Here is a 12,895-nt window from a genome sequence, read left to right on the forward strand (position 1 = left end):
CTGTGTGCTCTGGTTAGGTTCTCTGGTTGGGCAGGCTGAGGGCTGTGTTGAGCAATGAGTAGGGCTATGAATTGGACTCCCTGTCCTGGCACAGTGGGAGAAGCAACTATGAAGCCAGGAAAGCTCTTTGTTTTCTTAACTGAAGCTGACCCACACCCCAAGTTTTTTAATGCACAGTTACATTGACTTTGTGAATTCTGTGCAGCCTGCCCTCCACATGGCTCTACTCCTTTTAGGCAGCACAGCTTCTAGGTGTTCTCATTAATCTTTCTGGTCAGATGGGACTGGAGGCCACAGCAGGTGGGGCTATGTTCCAGCTCCCTTGCCTGGCCAGGAAGGAGATGAGGGTCACTCTAGGCAACTCTCAGTTTCCCAAACAGGCTCTCTGGTTGGAAGGGGCTGGGAGCTATCCTCATTTCTTCTTATTGTCGAGCAATATTCCATTATATGCATGTGCCAGTTTGTCTATCCATTTGTCTATTGAAAGACATTTTGGCTGCTTCCAGTTTGGGGTGATTATAAGTAAAGCTATCATATAAATGGGTGTGCGGATTTTGTGTGAATGTAAATTTCTGATCAGTTTGGTAAGTACCTAGACGTCTGATTGCTGAATTGTATGGTAAAACTATGGTTAGCTTTGTAAGAAACTGCCAAACTGACCTGTAAAAAAAGTACTGTACCATTTTCATTTCTCACTAGTCATTCTATGTTCTTAGTAGCGATTGATATTGTCAGGTTTATTTTTATTTGTGTCACCCTAACAGGTGTGTTGTGGTATCTCAATATTGTTCTACTTTGCAGTTTCCTAATGATAATATGACGTCAAACATCTTTTCTTATTCTTATTTGTCATCTGTTTATCTTTAGTGAGAATTTTGTTCTAATATTTTCCTACTCTTTGATTTTTTTCTTACTGTTGAGGTTTTTTTTAAAGATCTTATTTATTCATGATACACACACACACACACAGAAAGAAAGAGAGAGAGAGAGAGTGAGAGAGAGAGAGAGAGAGAGGCAGAGACACAGGCAGAGGAAGAAGCAGGCTCCATGCTGGGAGCCCAAGGTGGGACTTGATCCCGGGACTCCAGGATCACGCCCTGAGCCAAAGGCAGGTGTTGAACCACCGAGCCACCCAGGGATCCCTCTTACTGTTGAGTTTTAAGAGTCTTTTGTATGTTTGGGTTACAAGTCCTATATCAGATAGATGTTTTGGAAAATATTTTCTTCCAAGTTGTGGCTACTCTTTTGGTTCTCTTAACAGTGCTTGATGTCAACTATAAGAAAGGATTTTCTTTTCTTTCTTTCCTTTTATTATTATTATTATTTTTACAGAAGGAGAGAAGGAGAGAATCTTAAGCAGACTCCATGCCAGCATGGAGCCCAACGTGGGGCTCAATCTCACAACCTTGAGATCATGACCTTAGCTGAAATCAAGAGTCAAATGCTTAATTGACTGAGCTACCCAGGCACCCAAGAAAGGATTTTATTTTCTGATGAGAGTTAATATTGTTAAGATAATATTTCTTTAATTCATCAAACATTTTCAGTTATTTCTTTTTTTCCCAGTTATTTCTTTGAACATTCCTATGTATTTTAATACCTTAGTGTGCTAAATCCAACATCTCAAGTCAGTTTTTAGTGATAGCCTCTTTCTTGAATATAGGTCACACATTTTCATTTTTATTTTCTGTTTCTGTCTCTGTTTCTTTCACTTTATGTCTCTCCAGTAATTTTTGATTTTGTGCTGGATGTTGGTAAGAATACATTTAAGAAATTGTTGAGTCTATCATCTTCCTCAGAAGAGTATTAATTTTTATTGTCTTAGCAATTCACTTACTGGTTGATTGTTTTCAACCTATGTAGACTTGGTTTTATGCTTTATTTAGAGTGGATCAGTGAAAAACCTGAGGTGTTCCCTCAGCTGCTCAAACTTGGTGGGACTCAGCCTCCAAATTTCTCTCCCCTTATAGGTCTTATCATTAGGCTTTTTAGGATAGGTGTAGAGTATGCCTTATTTTAGGATGCAGTCTTTACTCCTTTGACTTAGCTTTTCTGGTGTCTCAGCTCTACATCTGGGATGTCAATGAGATACTAATGAGTTTTACCCTCTCAGGCTAGATTTGACCTCCCACATTCCATAGCATTGCTTGACTGCTGTTTTCTTTGTTCTGATCTCAACTATGAAGCAGCCAGTAGATCTAACATTGTCTACTGTGTATAATCACAGCCCAGTTTCTAGCCAAAGCCTTGTGGGAAACTCCCAAGTAGGCTGTGGAGGATACTTTTGCCAAGTGCCATGTAGTTGGGACACCACTCTTCAGATGTTAGTTACTCCAGGTGCCCAAACTGTGATCTCATTCTCCTTGGCACCATGGGAATGCCTTGCTAGGTGCAGTTTCTGGCTCACTGTGCACTGGTCAAGAACTTGTTCCTCAGCAGCTGATGGGGGGTGCAGAGCAGGGCATTGTAGGCCTCACTTCAGACATCTCCTTTTCATAGGCATCATGCATTTTCACTGCTTGCTGGCCAAGGTTGAAAAACAATTGCCTCAATATTTTTTTCTAGTTTTATATTTGTTTCCAGTGGGAAGGCCCCTGAAATCTAGGGCCAATAACTCTTTTATAGCTAGAAAAAGAAGTCGCAATACAACAGTGTTTTAAAATTTTTCTTGTCTTTCAAAGACCCTCTTAAATACTACTTCTTTCTTGAAGTATCTCATAATAATGCCAGGGAGAATGACTCTCCTTTTCATGTCCATTGTCTTTTGCACTTTCTGATCACTATGAAGCATGAAAGAAGTATCTACTCTGAGATCTGCTTATTTGAGGAATGCCATCATTGTATTACAGCTAATGACTGGACTCTAGGATAACAGGACTGGGGAGGGTCTGTCAGAGTTTCTGATTCTATTCAAGATCAGTGACCAGTAGGATGCATTCCCACATGCTGCACGTTTTTCTCCCCCACTAGAGGGTAGCTCCTCAACAGGAAGGATTGTATGGTGTTTTTTTTTTTTTTTTTGTATTTTTTTTTATTGGAGTTCAATTTGCCAACATATAGTGTAACACCCAGTACTCATTCCGTCAAGTGCCCCCCCTCAGTGCCTGTCACCCAGTCACCCCAACCCCCCACCACCACCCCTTGTTCATTTCCCAGAGTTAGGAGTCTCTCATGTTCTGTCACCCTCTGATATTCCCCACTATTTTTCTCTCCTTTCCCCTATAATCCCTTCACTACATTTCATATTCCCTGAATGAATAAAACCATATGTTTGTCATTCTTCGATTGACTTACTTCACTCAGCATAATACCCTCCAGTTCTATCCATGTTGAGGCAAATGGTAGGTATTCTTGTTTCTAAGGGCTGAGTAATATTCCATTGTATGCATAGACCACATCTTCTTTATCAATTCATCTTTCGATGGACACTGAGGCTCCTTCCACAGTTTGGCTATTGTAGACATTGCTGCTATAAACACTGGGGTGCGGTGTCTCGGTCTTTCACTGCATCTGTATCTTTGGAGTAAATCCCCAGCAGTGCAATTGCTGGGTTGTAGGGTAGTTCTATTTTTAACTCTTTGAGGAACCTCCACACAGTTTTCCAGAGTGACTGAATCAGTTCACATTCCCACCAATAGTGCAAGAGGGTTCCCCTTTCTCCACATCCTCTCCAACATCTGTTGTTTCCTGTCTTGTTAATTTTCACCATTCTCACTGGTGTGAGGAGGTATCTCATTGTGATTTTGATTTGTATTTCCCTGATGGCAAGGGATGCGGAGCATTTTCTCATGTATTTGTTGGCCATGTCTATGTCTTCTTTGGTGGAATTTCTGTTCATGTCTTCTGCCCATTTCATGATTGGATTTTATTCTTGGGTGTTGAGTTTAATGAGTTCTTTATAAATCGTGGATACTAGACCTTTATCTGCTATGTCATTTGAAAATATCTTCTCCCATTCTGGTTGCCCTTTAGTTTTGTTGACTGTTTCTTTTGCTGTGCAGAAGCTTTTTATCCTGATTAAGTCCCAGTAGTTCATTTTGCTTTTGTTTCCTTTGCCTTCATAGATGTATCTTGCAAGAAATTACTGTGGCCAAAAAGGGTCTTGCCTGTGTTCTCCTCCAGGATTTTGATGGATTCTTGTCTCACATTTAGATGTTTCATCCATTTTGAGTGTATATTTGTGCATGGTGTAAGAGACTGGTCTAGTTTCATTCTTCTGCATGTGGCTGTCCAATTTCCCCAGCACCATTTATTGAAGAGACTGTCCTTTTTCCAGTGGATAGTCTTTCCTTCTTTGTCGAACATCAGTTGACTGTAGAGTTGAGGGCGATTTCTGGGTTCTCTATTCTGTTCCATTGATCTATGTGTCTGTTTTTGGGCCAGTACCACACTGTCTTGATGATTACATTTTTGTAGGACAGCTTCAAATCTGGCACTGTGATGCCCCTGACTCTGGTTTTCTTTTTCAAAATTCCCCTGGCTATTTGGGGTCTTTTCTGATTCCACACAAATCTTAAGATTATTTGTTCCAACTCTCTGAAGAAAGCCCATGGTATTTTGATAGGGATTGCATTGAACATGTAAATTGCCCTGGAGAGCATAGACATTTTCAGAATATTAATTCTTCCAACCCATGAGCATGGAATATTTTTCCATCTCTTTGTGTCTTCCTCAATTTCTTTCAGAAGTGTTCTATAGTTTTTAGGGTATAGATCCTTTACCTCTATGGCTAGTTTTATTCTTAAGTATCTTAGGATAACGGATGCAATTGTAAATGGGATTGATTCCTTAATTTCTTTTTCTTCAGTCTCATTGTTAGTGTATAAATGCCACTGATTTCTGGGCATTGATTTTGTACTCTGCCACACTGCCAAGTTGCTATATGAGTTCTAGCAATCTTGGGGTGGAGTCCTTTGGGTTTTCTATGTACAGTATCATGTCATCTGCGAAGAGGGAGAGTTTGACTTCTTCTTTGCCAATTTGAATGCCTTTTATTTCTTTTTGTTGTCTGATTGCTGAGGCTAGGACTTCTAGTACTATGTTGAATAGCAGTGGTGAGATCTTAGGGGAAAGGCTCCCAGTGTTTCCCCATTGAGAATGATGTTTGCTGTGGGCTTTTCATAGATGGCTTTTAAGATGCTGAGGAATGTTTGCTCTTTTCCTACACTCTGAAAAGTTTTGATCACGAGTGGATGCTGTATTTTCTCAAAAGCTTTCTATGCATCTATTGAGAGGATCATATGGTTCTGGTTTTTTCTCTTGTTCATGTGATCTATCACATTGATTGTTTTTTTTTTTTTTTCACGTTGATTGTTTTATGAGCATTGAACCAGTCTTGCATCCTGGGGATAAATTCCACTTGGTCATGGTGAATATTCTTCTTAATGTATTGTTGGATCCTATTGGATTGTACGTTGTTGACAGTTTTTGCATCTGTGTTCATCAGGTATATTGGTCTATAATTCTCCTTTTTGGTGAGGTCTTTGTCTGGTTTTGGAATTAAGGTGACGCTGGCCTCAAAATGAGTTTTGACGTATTCTGTCCCTTTCTATCTTTCAGAACAGTGTTAGTAGAATAGGTATGGTTTCTTCTTTAAACGTTTAATAGAATTCTCCTGGGAAGCCATCTGGCCTTGAACTTTGTGTCTTAGAGGTTTTGGATGACTGCTTCAGTTTCCTCCCTGGTTATTGGCCTGTTCAGGTTTTCTATTTCTTCCTGTTCCAGTTTTGGTAGTTTGTGGTTTTCCAGAAATGCATCCATTTCTTCTGGATTGCCTAATTTATTGGTGTAGAGCTGCTCATAATATGTTTTTAAAATCTTTTGTATTTCCTTGGTATTGATTGTGATCTCTCCTCTTCATTCATGATTTTATTATTTTGAGTCTTTTCTTTTTTGTTTTTAATAAGGCTGGCTAATGGATTATCTATCTTATTAATTCTTTCAAAGAACCAACTCCTGGTTTTGATGATCTGTGCTACAGTTCTTCTGGTCTCTATTTCATTGAGTTCTGATCGAATCTTTATTAACTCTCTTCTCTTGCTTGGTGGTTTTATTTGCTGTTCTTTCTCCAGTTCCTTTAGGTGCAAAGTTAGCTTTTGTATTTGAGTTTTTTCCATTTTTTTGAGCGATCTTGTATTGTGATGTTTTTCCCTCTTAGGACTGCTTTTGCTGTATCCTTAAGATTTTGAACAGTTGTATCTTCATTCTCATTAGTTTCCATGAATATTTTAATTCTTCTCAAATTTCCTGGTTGACCCATTCATCTTTTAGCAGGATGCTCTTTAATCTCCACGTGTTTGAATTTCTTCCAAATCTCTTCTTATGATTGAGTTCTAGTTTCAAAGCATTTTGGTCTGACTATATGCAGGGGACAATACCAATCTTTTGGTATTGGTTGAGACCTGATTTGTGACCCAGCATGTGGTCTATTCTGGAGAAAGTTCCATGTGCACTTGAGAAGAATGTGTATTCAGTAGCATTCAGATGGAAAGTTCTGTATATATCTGTGAAATCAATCTGGTCCAGTGTATTATTTAAAGGTTTTGTTTCTTTGGAGATGTTGTGCTTTGAATATCTTTCATTTGCAGAAAGTTCCATGTTGAAGTCTCCTACTATTAGTGTATTATTATCCAAGTATGTCTTTACTTTGGTTATTAATTGATTGATATACTTGGCAGCTCCCAGACTAGGGGCATAAATATTCATGATTGTTAGGTCCTCTTGTTAGATAAACCCTTTAAGTATGATATAGTGTCCCTCTTCATCTCTTACTACAGTCTTTGGGATAAACTTTAATTTATCTGATGTGAGGATTGCTACCCCAGCTTCTTTTGAGGACCATTTGAATGGTAAATGGTTCTCTAACCTTTTATTTTCAGGCTGAAGGTGTCCTTAGGTCTAAAATGAGTCTCTTGTAGACAGCAAATAGATGGGTCTTGCATTTTTATCCAGTCTGAAACCCTGCATCTTTTGATGGGATCATTTAGCCCATTCATGTTCGGAGTTACTATTGAAAGATATGAATTGGGGATCCCAGGGTGGCGCAGCGGTTTGGCGCCTGCCTTTGGCCCAGGGTGCGATCCTGGAGACCCAGGATCGAATCCCACGTCGGGCTCCCGGTGCATGGAGCCTGCTTCTCCCTCTGCCTGTGTCTCTGCCTCTCTCTCTCTCTCTCTCTCTGTGCGACTATCATAAATTAAAAAAAAATTAAATGTTTAAAAAAAAAGAAAAAAAGAAAGATATGAATTGAATGTCATCATAATACCTATTCAGTCCCTGTTTTTTGTGGATTATTTCTTTGGGCTTCCTCTTTCTTTTACAGGATCCACCTTAATGTTTCTTGCAGAGCTGTTTTGGTGGTCACATATTCTTTCAGTTTCTGCCTATCTTGGAAGCTCTTTATCTCTCCTTCTATTCTGAATGAGAGCCTTGCTGGATAAAGTATTCTTGGCTGCATGTTCTTCTCATTTAGGATCCTGAATATATCCTGCCAGCCCTTTGTGGCCTGACAGATCTCTGTGGAGAGGTCTTCTGTTAATCTAATATTTCTCCCCATATAAGTTAGGTATCTCTTGTCTCTTGCTGCTTTAAGGATTTTCTCTTTATCTTTGGAATTTGCAAGTTTCACTATTAAATGTCAAGGTGTTGAACGGTTTTTATTGAATTAGTGGGGAACCTCTCTATCTCCTGGAACTCAATGCCTGTCTTCCTCTCCCAAATAGGGAAGTTCTCAGCTATGATTTGTTCAAATATGTTTTTTGGTCCTCTGTTTCTCTGTACTCTCTGGATACCCAACTATACATAGATTTTTCCTTCTGAGGCTATTCTTTATTTCCCTTAACCTTTCCTCATGGTCTTTTAGTTGCTTTTCTCTTTTTTCTTCAGCTTCCTTCCTTGCCATCAACCTGTGTTCTATGTCAGTCAGTCTTTCTTCTACCTCATTAAACCTCATCATTTGGACCTCCAGTTTGGATTGTATCTCATTTAATTGATTTTTAAATTCACCCTGATTAGATCTAAATTCTGCAGTCATGAAGTCTCACGATTTCCCTATGCTTTTTTTCCAGAGCCACCAGTAGCTTTTAATTGTGCTTCTGAATTGGCTTTCTGACAGCAAATTATAATCCAAATTCTGTAACTCTGTGGCAGAGAGTATCTGATTCTTTCTTTTGTGGTGAGTTCTTTCTTCTAGTCATTTTGCTAAGTGCAGAGTGTCTGTATAAGGGGATGAGTTAAGAATATCAACCACTACCTGAGTAAATATCACCCTAGATGATGTCTCCAAGGTCAGAGACCAGAAATTGAAAACAAAGAATAGAATGAAATAAAACAAAAGGACCACTAAAGTGTATGTATACAATGGAATATTACTCAGCCATTAGAAACGACAAATACCCACCATTTGCTTTGACGTGGATGGAACTGGAGGGTATTATGCTGAGTGAAATAAGTCAATCGGAGAAGTACAAACATTATATGGTCTCATTCATTTGGGGAATATAAAAAATAGTGAAAGGGAATAAAGGGGAAAGGAGAAAAAATGAGTGGGAAATATCAGAAAGGGAGACAGAACATGAGAGACTCCTAACTCTGGGAAACGAACTAGGGGTGGTGGAAGGGGAGGTGGGCAGGGGGTGGGGATGACTGGGTGGCGGGCACTGAGGGGGGCACTTGAGGGGATGAGCACTGGGTGTTATTCTATATGTTGGCAAATTGAACACCAACAAAAAATAAATTTATAAAAAAAAGGTGAAAAAATTTAAAACAAAGTAGTAAAAAAATAAAAGGCCAAGAATCTCAAAGAAGAGAAAAAAAAAAAGAGAAAAAAGAAAAAAAAAGGAGAAGAAAAAAAAGGGAGGGGACTGGGAGATGGTGGTGGTGATGAAGTTGTAGTGGAGGTAAAATGTAGTCTACCTGAGGGGTCCTAGAGGGTGATTTTCTTGGTTCTGAGTATATTAGGTTTGTATGTTAGAAGATGCTCAGTCCCAAATTTATATAAACCATAAATCCTGTTAGAAGGCCCCACCATTGACCACCAAAACAAATGAGGTAAAGGAGGGGGGCAGAATGGGAATGAGGAATCTCACAGAAGGAATAGGCATGGTATACCACTTCATTCTGGGTGCATGCAGGTCATGTTTTAGAAGGCATTAACTTCTGCCATTGTAGAACAAAATGAGGCAGAGAAAACAAAAAACACAAAACAAAACAAAACATATCTTGTATATCTCTGAAAATTAAGTTGAGTATTTTGAAGGGAATCTAGAAGTGGAAAATATATGTAGGTTCTGTAATTATAGAATATGAAAGTCAAAAAGGAAGAATCTTAAAAATGAAGAGGTGGTAAAATATTGTAGTTAAGATGGAAAAAGAGGAAAAAAATTGGAAATTTACAGTCTGATATAAAAATGTGTTGTACTGGAAAAAGGAAGAAAAAAAATAGGAGGGGTACCCTCTGGTCCTATACACTGTAAATCCCTGGACTTCCCCTGGAGCTTTCCAGCGCTGCTGGGTGGAGAACTTGCTCTTCCCCGTCCTTCCAGCTGGTCTTCTGGGGCGGGGCCTGCTGTGCCGGTTCTCAGGTGTGTGCACCTGGGGAGATGCTCCGCCCCTGCTGCTGACCCCGTGAGGCCCCGTCCCCTGGCGGCCCCGCCCCTCCCAGGCGCAGGGTGACCCAGGAGGGACAACCCCCCTGGCGGCGGCCGGGTCCCCAGCCCCGGCGTCAGCTCCCGCGGTACCGACCGCAGCTCCCCGTCCGCACTGGCCTGGATGCTCCGGGGCGGGGGGCGCGGCCCCGCACAGCTCGGGGGCGCCTGGCGGCGGCGGCAGGAGCGTCCCCGCCGTCCCGGGCCCTCCCCGCCTCCCCGTCCCGGGGGGAGCGCAGGGTCCCGGCCGTGTCCCCCGCGCCCTGGGCTCCGGGGCCTGCGCTGCTGGGGTCGCTCCCGGGGCCGCGGCTCCCGAAGGCAGCAGGGCGCAGCCCCCTCCGCCCGGAGCCCCCGCCCGCCCGCCCGCCCGGCTGCTCCCCGAGGCCCCGCCGGGCGCTCCAGCCCTTTCCCGCGCTCGGCCCGCGGGGTGTGGGGCGCCCTGCCCCGGGCGCACGTCCTGCCAGTGACCCCGGGAGGCTGGAGGCCCCACGGCCCCTCCGCGGCTCCGCCCGGGCTCCCCGCTCAGCGCCTTTCCCTCGGGAAGAATCCGGGGCGGATGTGAAGTTCCCGCTGCCCCGGGCGGGGCCTCCCTGTGCCGAGGCTTTCACCCCGGCCTCGGCCGGCTCCCCGGGGCCTCCCCCACTGGATTCTTTCTTATTCCATTGTGTCCACACCTCCCTACCTTGCTAGAGGCGAAAACCCTTCCCTCTGTAGCGCTCCAGCTGTTCTCTCTTTAAGTCTCAGGCCGGATTCGTAGGTGTTCAGGATGGTTTGGAAGGTATCTAGGTGAGTTGGTGGGGCCAGGCGAGGCGAGGACCCCAATCCTCTGCCATCTCGCCCCGCCCTCTGTATTGTATGTTTTTAATATTTGTTTCCCGTCATTATGTTGAGCACAGTGCCTGACTCACTGTTGTTGATGACAGTGATACATATCTGCCAGGAGCTAGACAAGACATTTTATGTAATGAACAATCATCTAAATGTCATTTACCATGTGCCAACAATTACTCTGAGCCCTTAAAAATATTACTTTACATACATCAAGTATCTCATTTAAGCCACACAATAACTTTATGTAGAGCTCTATAACTGTCTCCATTTTATAGGTGAGAAAATTGAGGTTTGAAAAAATTGAGTAACTTTTCCAGGTGCTCATATATCTAATAGGTAGCCAGGTGGAGCCAGTAGGTAATCAGGGGATATTTTTGAATTACATAAAATTTCCATCTTCTGTTTGGTGATACTCCACTCCACCTTAATGGGGAATGATATTTTACCAACATCCATAGTGTGTACTTACCCTGCAGTGATTTGTCTCATCCTTCCAGCTGGCTGCATACCTATATCCTGAGCCAAGGCAGTAGTGTCAGCAGTGAAAATTTATGGAAAAGGAAGTCCTGTGGGGATTAGGGGCCTTCCTTCCACAATATTCCATTTGATGGATGCAGAGCTGCCAGAGCGAGTTAGGGCTATGTGGCTGGATCCAAAACAATAATGGCCCAATTCTTACTGACTGTTTGCAATCACTGCTTCCAAATTATCTTTTGAGCAAAACAGCAGACTGTTGAAATGACCAGGAGGAATGTTGTGCTTCTCCAGAAAGATGAATCAGGTAGTGAGTAGGTACAGTAGTCCCACTATATCTGTGATTTTTGCTTTCTGCATTTCCAGTTCCCTCTGGCCATTCTAGAAGCAGTCTGGAAGCAGATGGCCCTTGTTCTAATGTATCATCAGATGGTCAGCAGTAGCTCAAAGGTACATCACAGTGCCTATGTTATTTCCCTCATTTCTTTTTATCACATAGGCATTTTATCATCTCCTATCATAAAGGAACTAGGGTGAACACAGAACAATAAGATATTTTAAGAGAGAGATCACATTCACATAACTTCTATCATAATATATTGTTATAATAGTTATATTATGAGTTACTGGTTTTTGTCCCTTACTGTACCTAATTTATAACTATAATTTTATCAGAGGTATGTTATGTATGTACAGGAAAAAACATAGGCTATGTACGGTTTGTGTATATGTATATCCATGGTTTCAGGCATCTACTTGGGTCCTTGCAGATAAGGGACAGACTACTGTATTACTCACGTTAATGCAGGTTTTATGGGGTTGTAAGATTCAATAAGACAGTTTAGCCTGATGTATCAAGAAAATCTCAGCACAGTATTTCCCAAAGAGCTTCATCTTCTTCCTGCCAGTGTGGATAAGGAGAGGGAGAAAATTCCCCTGGTCAAAACAGATGCTGCTGGGCTCCAAATTGAAGCAGTCTAAGAACACAGGAACATCTTTCATGTGGTGTAAACCCTTCCCATTCCCCCAGTAGTCAGAAGATCTTACCTTTTCATTATCCTGCAACTTGTTATTTTTTCTAAATCCTGAAGGATTTTTAGGGGAAACTTAACTGATTTTCAGAGCTCCTGTAAATAATTGCATTTGCCTCTTGCATGTACCGATTTTTAATGAGGTTAGCCTGTCCATAGTCCTTGTACTGCGTGTGTGTGCATGCGCACAGGTTGGTGGTTATATCCTAGTGCTAGCACTGATTTTGAAAGCAGTTCAAGAGCACATACTCCCCTGATCCAAAGATTGGTATTGGTCTCAGGATGAAGAAATTTCTTATAGGACACAATTTAGGGAACCAGTGAAATGCTTAGTGAACTGAATTGAACTGTGACTTGTATTGTTAAGGAACCAGGGGAGGTGGTATAAGGAGGTGGTAATGAGTACTATACTATGGAGTGAGATAAGTAAATAAACATGACATTTCTTGAGTGCTTGCCACATGCTAAGTAGTTCCCTACTTTTTTTTTCAAATTATCTCATCCAGTTTTCATAGTAACCCTGTAAGACTACAATTATCATCCCTATTACAAGTGCTGAGCTGATATTTAAATGTTTATTTACTCAATGTCACAGGGCTTATAAGTGGCACAGCCAGAATTTGAATCCAGGCCTGTCTAACCCTAAAAGACTTACTAACTTGCTGACTGTGTTAACAGACTACCTTTCAGACACAAGGGCTCCTACATTAGCTGCAAGGTCCAGGGCAGTATTGAGAGTTCCACAGTGTTCAACCTCAACAGCCACCCTCATGTTGATCCTCTTTCTGTGTTTTTAAAATTTTTCTTGATTATTTCATATGCCAAGTAACTTGACACTTCATTTGTAAATTCTGAAATAAAGTTGGCCATCGACAAAATGGAACAGCTCACACTGGGATTTTAAAAATTATTAAC

The 12,895-nt window shown here is 41.7% G+C and overlaps 1 long non-coding RNA gene across 1 annotated transcript in view; it reads right to left on the reverse strand.

Annotated features, from left to right (window-relative positions):
- Nucleotides 1–10,694: 10,694 nt before the first annotated feature.
- LOC102153297 overlaps nucleotides 10,695–12,895 on the reverse strand; it is a 38,567-nt gene continuing 36,366 nt past the window's right edge. The window contains exons 4-5 of the long non-coding RNA XR_005366377.1: nucleotides 11,748–11,850; nucleotides 10,695–11,477 (exon numbers count right to left, since the gene is read on the reverse strand). This is a non-coding gene — a long non-coding RNA (uncharacterized LOC102153297). The remainder of the gene's footprint in view (nucleotides 11,478–11,747; nucleotides 11,851–12,895) is intronic.

The sequence above is a fragment of the Canis lupus genome, chromosome 11 (genome assembly GCF_011100685.1).
Source record: "Canis lupus familiaris isolate Mischka breed German Shepherd chromosome 11, alternate assembly UU_Cfam_GSD_1.0, whole genome shotgun sequence".
NCBI classification, from domain to species: Eukaryota; Metazoa; Chordata; class Mammalia; order Carnivora; family Canidae; genus Canis; species Canis lupus.